The 6,348-nt window shown below is 49.9% G+C and overlaps 1 pseudogene; it reads left to right on the top strand.

Moving 5' to 3' along the window:
• Nucleotides 1-4,251: 4,251 nt before the first annotated feature.
• Nucleotides 4,252-4,939, top strand: LOC110302352 (annotated as a pseudogene).
• Nucleotides 4,940-6,348: the final 1,409 nt, after the last annotated feature.

Here is a 6,348-nt window from a genome sequence, read left to right as displayed (position 1 = left end):
CATAGGCGCTGTCTGAGAAGGGACCCAGGACCTGGCGAGGATCAGTGTGCCCTTGTGCTTATTGGTAATGGAGACTGAGGAGTGGGGTTCTGGAGGGAAGAGGTGCAGAAAGGGGGACCCATGCTAGCCATCAGTGCTATGCCATGTTCTGGCATGATGCACCAGCACAACAGTGTCACGTGTGTATCAGCTTTGGATGGAGGGGGTATTGTGTGAAAATTGAGGACTTCTGCTATCTCCCTTCCTTGGCCGCCAGTCTCTCACCCATAAAACAAGCAACTGGAGCCAAAACATCTTTCAGATTCACTCCAACTCTGGCCACCTGTGATTTGATTTTGTTTTATTTTGTTTGAGTTAAGATTGGCTGTGGGCTAAACTGACCCTGAACTTCTGATCCTCTTGTCTTTCAACCTTCCCAGTGTTGAGCTTACAGATGTGTGCTACCATGCTGGGTTTATGCAGTACTGGGGATTGAACCTAGAACTTTGTGCACCATAGACAAGCAGTCCCCAACTTTTGTTTTATGATTTTAATATAATAATAATAATAATAATAATAATAATAATAATAATAATAGTAATAACAGCCATTTTTCAAAGCCAGGCTGGTAGACCTGGTGCAAATTCCAGTCATTATTGTAAGACTTGGGTTTAAATCAATAAACACCCCCAAACTCACTTGGCATTAAATCAAGAAAAACTTACTGAACTATATTTGTGTGCCAGGACCTGGAGAAGGATGAAGACCTATCTCTGGCATCATGCAATTTCCTGTCCTCCTTAGCAATGCTCCAGTGTAAGTGACAGAAACCAACTTTCCTGTGCTTGAGTAAAACCAGAATGCAATGTAAAGAAGTGGGCAAGTCTGGGAGCCCCTGCAGAGCAAGCAGCCAGCCCTGGCCTGGAGCCTGGACTGGAATCCCACTTGCCCCTCTCACTTAGCCTAGAGGAAGCATTCCTCTCTCTCTCTCTCTCCCTGCATCTCTCCTTCCAGACCTGGTTCTAATGGGAAGACTAGCAAGAATCTGATTGGTCCAGCTTGGTCACATGTTCCGAGCTAAGCAGCAGAATTATTCAGCACAAACAGGGCCTCAGAGATTTGCCCACCTGAATGAGGAAGGTGCCTAAGACCTCTCAAAGAAGAGGCCTGTCCCAGCCATGATGGTGCATGCCTTTGATCCCAGCACTTAGGAGGCAGAGGCAGGTGGATCACTGAGTTTAAGGCCAGCCTGGGCTGCCGAACTAATTCTAGGACAGCCAGGGCTACATAGTGAGACCTTTGTCTTAGAGAATGAGAGAAAGACAGAGACCAAGAGACAGAGACACAAAGAGACACACACAGACCTTGTCTCAGAGAAAGAGGAGTGGGCAGACAGACAGGTAACAGACAGACAGACAGACTGTGACTCCTGGTGTTCACAACTCAACCTCATAGAATGCATGTGACATAAAAGGAACACCACATGGACTGGAAGACATGGGTTAGAGCCCTGTGCCAATGTGCTGTGTTTATAACTGATATTGATGAAAATGTGCATGGAGGGAGGGGCAGCAATAATAACATCTATCTGTCTGTCTGTCTTCCTCATATCTAGTGAGCATGTATACGTTTTCTTAGTTCTTTCCTTCCTTGCCTGAGCCATGGTCTCCTCTTGCTGGGTTGACATAAACATATTAGTTGAGCAGGCAAGGTGCTTTGACTGGACCTACTCCATGTGGTTGGTACCTGATCTGCTGACTGAATGGATGAATGGATGACAGACCGTTCTCTTGCTGTGTCTTCAGCATGTCACTGGGGACAGAGTGGGTGGGCTGGGAAAGGGAGTCCTTGTAATTGGTCTCCCTGCCACTTGCCTCTGACAGAGGTCCTGTCTTTCCCTGTGTGCTTCATGACATAAGAATGAGAAGAAGGGCTTGGGGAGATGGCTCAGCTGGTAAAGAGCTTGGGGTGCAAGCCTGAGGACCTGAGCCAGATCCCAGAACACAGGTTAAAAATAGAAGAAGAACTGGGCATGGCAGAGCTGGGGTGACAGAAGCAGGAGGATCCTGGGGTGCGGTGGCCAGCCAGCCTAGCCAATCAGTGAGAGTCAGGCCAGTGAGAATCAGGCCAGTCTCAGAACAAGGTGGATAGCAGCTGAGGAACAATACCTGAGGTTGTTCTCTGGTCTGTGTACATATGCATATGTGCACATACACATGTACACACATGTACACATTTACACAGGCATGCATACACACAAACGTGAATGAGAGGAAAGACCAAGAACAGAAATCTCGTCCTTTGTCCCTGAGTCTAGTTTCCTAATTACCCAGAAGCCCCTGATGTTGCTTCTCTGGACTCAGTTTTCCCATTGGCAAATGGATGCAGGCGTGCTTATGATGTCTCCATGACTAAGTATTTGGGAGCTAGATGAAGGCAGAGATGGGAAATGCTTTGGCCAGGCATGACCTTGGCACTTCCCCACTATTCACAAGGACGTCTTGTGAATAGTCCGAGAGGCTCTGGCAGTGAAGCCGCCCCTCACACCGGCCTAAGCCAGATGAAGTCACCAGCAGTTTGGTTGAAATTGGAGCCTGGCTCCTTAGAGTTTGAGCAGGAAGTTCCTGCAGTGGAGCTTTTGTTCTGGGGGCCTTGGTGGTGAGACAGAGGAATTCCCAGCCGCATTCAAGCTGGAGAAACCTGCAGTGGGTCAGCTGAGGGCAGAGGTGCAAGGTTTCAGGCCCTGGGTGGTCCCTCTTCTAGTTCTTCCTTTAATTACACACTGTGGGCGTGACCCCTTCAGCAAAGAGTCCAACTGCTCCTGAGGAAAGCCTGGGGAAATTCATTGACCCCGGAGGTCGGTTTTTTAAAAAGTTGGCTAGGTAGTGGTTCCTGAATCTGGTCCAGCTACTGCATATCAGCAGGTGACTTGAACTAGCCATGGGGAACTCCCTGGCATTTGGTGCCCTCATCTGTACCATGGAGATTGTAGCTTCTCTTGAGAGCAGTACTAGAAAATGCTTAGTGTGTGGGGCTAGGGAGAGGGCAAATGCCTTTATCGGCTGATATAATAGTTACCATTTAAAAATCTTTATTTTTATCTTATGTATATGTGAGGGTCTGCATGTATGTAAGTGCACCATGTGTTAGCCTGCTTCTTTCAGAAACCAGAAGGAAACATATCCCCTAGACCTGGAGTCACACAGGTGGTAGTTGCTGGGAACTGAGCCTTCTGCAAGAGCAGCCAGTGCTCTTAACTGCTGAGCTAGAATATAGTTTTTAAATGCTGAAGCACACAAGTACTCATGTTTGTCAGAGTAGGATATAGTAGGATATAATCACGTGTGTGCTGCAGCTGACGAAGGAGGCGTGAGGGAAACCAGAGAAGCACTTGGCTTGTTACAGCTGCTCAGCATCCCACCCTAACCCACAGGGCACAGCCAGGGCTAGTGCACTTGCCACTGTGCAGGGAAGGATGCCCCCCACGCCCAGAAAAGCCTCAGATCCTCTGTGCTAGGTGCTGGCGAGGATGAGCAGTTTGGCAGTCAGAGGGCTTTGGGTACTCATTCCATCTCTCTTCCCTTCTCTTTGAATCCTGGGCTTTACCTTCCTTGCATCCCTGGGCTCCCCCCCACTCACTGTTAACCCTCCTGTGCCAGCCTAGCCAGGCAAGAGTGGGCAGAACCAGCGCTGGAGGAGAGGTGCATAAAGGTGGGCGTGACAGCAGAGGAAGTCGGGTTAACTTTGGCAAGAAGCTGTCTATGGAAGCTTTGTGGGGAAATCTCCTGGGGCTTCCCCGTCTTACAGTCTGCTGACGGTCATGATGACTGATAGGCATTTGAAAGTGAGAGGCTGCCTTTCCCTCGGGCACCAGCATCCTGCCTCTGCTGCCTGCATCACTCCACCTGCCCATCAGTTCAATGGTTTTCTTTTAATGTGGTACAGAGGTCATCCCTGACCCAGAGCAATGTTAGTTAGATCTTTCAACCTGACACCTGGCTATCCCCTGGACATCCCACAGGCTTTCCAATCAGGAGGGCGCTCTCAGGGAGCTAAACAAACAAACAAACAAACAAACAAACAAACAAAAATAAAAGCCAAATTTCAGGGTTTTTTTTTTTTTGCCTTTTTTCATATTTATTATTGATTCTTTGTGAATTTCACATTGTGCACACCAATCCCACTCATTTTCTAGTCCTTTCATATCTGCCCTCCACCCTTGTAACCCTCACCCCACCAAAAGAATTAAAAAAAAATCTCCACTCCAGAAAGATGGTGGCCCTGACTGCGGAACATTTTGTGGCGCTCCAGAGTCTGCTGAAGGCCTCCTCAAAAGATGTCATCAGACCACTATGCCCAGACAACTTCTCCAGTTCAGCTCTTGACACAAAACAAAACAAAACAAAACAAAACAAAACAAAAATCTCTTTAATAATACATGTTCCAGCTTGTCTGTGACCCAGGAGGAGGCAGAGCAACTGCTCCAGGCTCTGCACCACTAGGCTGGTGGCCCTTTGTGACCTGTCCTCTGCTGAGGCGATTCTGGCTCTCTTTCCAGAAAGTTTCCACCCAAACCTCAAAAACCTACTGACAAAAATCATCCTGGAGCGCATATCAACATGGCAAACCGAAGCCCAAGGAAACCAGATCTCTCTGCCACGCCCGGTGGACCTGGACTGGAGAGTGGATATCAAAACCTCCTCTGACAACATCAGCCGCATGGCTGTCCCCACCTGCCTGCTCCAGATGAAGATCTAGGAGGATCCTAGTCTGTGGAGAGAAACCCTCCATCTCGGCTCTGACCATGGAGCTGAGCAAAGAGACGCTGGACACCTCGTTAGACGGGCTGGGTCGCATTCGGGACCAGCTTTCTGCTGTAGCTAATAAAACAACCAGCTATTGGCCTGCGAGGGTGTGGCTGTCCGCACCGAGGCTTACGGTGGGCAGACCGTGGGATTGAGGGGCCGCTGCTACTCAGAAGGCACAGTTGAGGAATGGAAGCAGTCACGCCCACTGCTCCTCTCTTTTCTTCCTCCTTTTGTTTTTCCTGAAGATGAGCAAAAGCCTCCATCTTTGAAAAGACCCTGTGTGGAACTAAGCTACTGCCCACGGTGGCAGTGCGAGGGAACGCGTTCTTTATCAGCCGCCTGTGCATGCTGCTGTGGAGAGCTCAGGTGGGTACTGTGGCAGTCACCTGTGGCACTAAGGTTACCTCCAACATTAGCTCGGGCGAGCTCACTACCAGACCCGGAATACATGGGAGGGAACTAGGGGTGGGGCCAGCAGCGCCTGCCCCCCCTTCAGAGAGAAGTCAGCAGCTCTCTCAGGTCCCCTCAGACCCTTCTCTGAGCTTGCAGCCCTGCTGGGCCACAGCTCCAATTCAGAACGCTGGAACGCACCATTTGCCACTATTCCAGGGCTAGAAAGTAGAATTGGAAATACATAATAATGATGATTTTTTAAAAAAAAAATCTCACTGTGGAGGCTGCAGTGTGTCGCAGTGTGTCACATAGTATGCCCTTTTGTCCAAACAGCTTTTCTTGCACTCATTGCCATGAGTCATTGGTCTGGTTCGAGGCCTCTGGCTTCTGCTACAATACTGGAACCTCACTGGGACTCCTCTCAGATACCGTGTTGTTTTCCTGAGTCATGGAGATCCTGCAGCTTTGGAACAGCAGGACTGGGCCCTTTCATGGGTTCCAGGAGCTCATAGTTGGCATAGATGTTGGGGTGAGGCAACTCAAAACCCTGGATCTGGGCCTAGGTGGTGGCCATGTTTGTCAGCCTACAGGGTCTCCTGTGCCCTGGCACCAGGGCTAGCTCTCCTGGGTTGCCCAGGCAAGGGCACACGAGGCAGCAGGCTAGACTACCTCTTGACCAGTTCTCCTGCATTTCTGGCACCATCTTGGGGTAGTGGGTAGGAGGTGGGGCCAGCTCAGCTTGGCTCTCAGACATCAACATGGTCTCAGGTAGCAGTCCAGACCAGGCACGTCACATGGCCTTTAGCATTAATGCAGACCATGGGCATCAACACAGGTCCCTGCTGTGATAAGGCCAAAGACCCAGACAGGAGCGCCTGCCTGCCCACCTGCTTGCCCTCAGGGTCTCTCTCTCTCCTCCCTTTCTTCCTCCCTCCCTCCCTCCCTCCCTCCCTCCTTCCCTCCCTCTCTTTCTCTCCTTTTCCTTATGTTTTGAGGGGTTGAAGTCCATAGTAACCGAGAAGGTATGTCAGCAAGAACCAAGGTGGTCATGTTGTGTCTGTAATCAGGAATAAACAGTAAACAAGAAGTTGGGCAGAGGCCGGGCATGGTGGTACATGCCTTTAGTCCCAGCACTCGGGAGGCAGAGGCAGGCAGATTTCTGAGTTCG

Source organism: Mus caroli, chromosome 9 (genome assembly GCF_900094665.2).
Source record: "Mus caroli chromosome 9, CAROLI_EIJ_v1.1, whole genome shotgun sequence".
NCBI lineage: Eukaryota > Metazoa > Chordata > Mammalia > Rodentia > Muridae > Mus > Mus caroli.
Note: the sequence above shows the minus strand (reverse complement) of the source record. Positions and strands in the feature narration are given on the sequence as shown.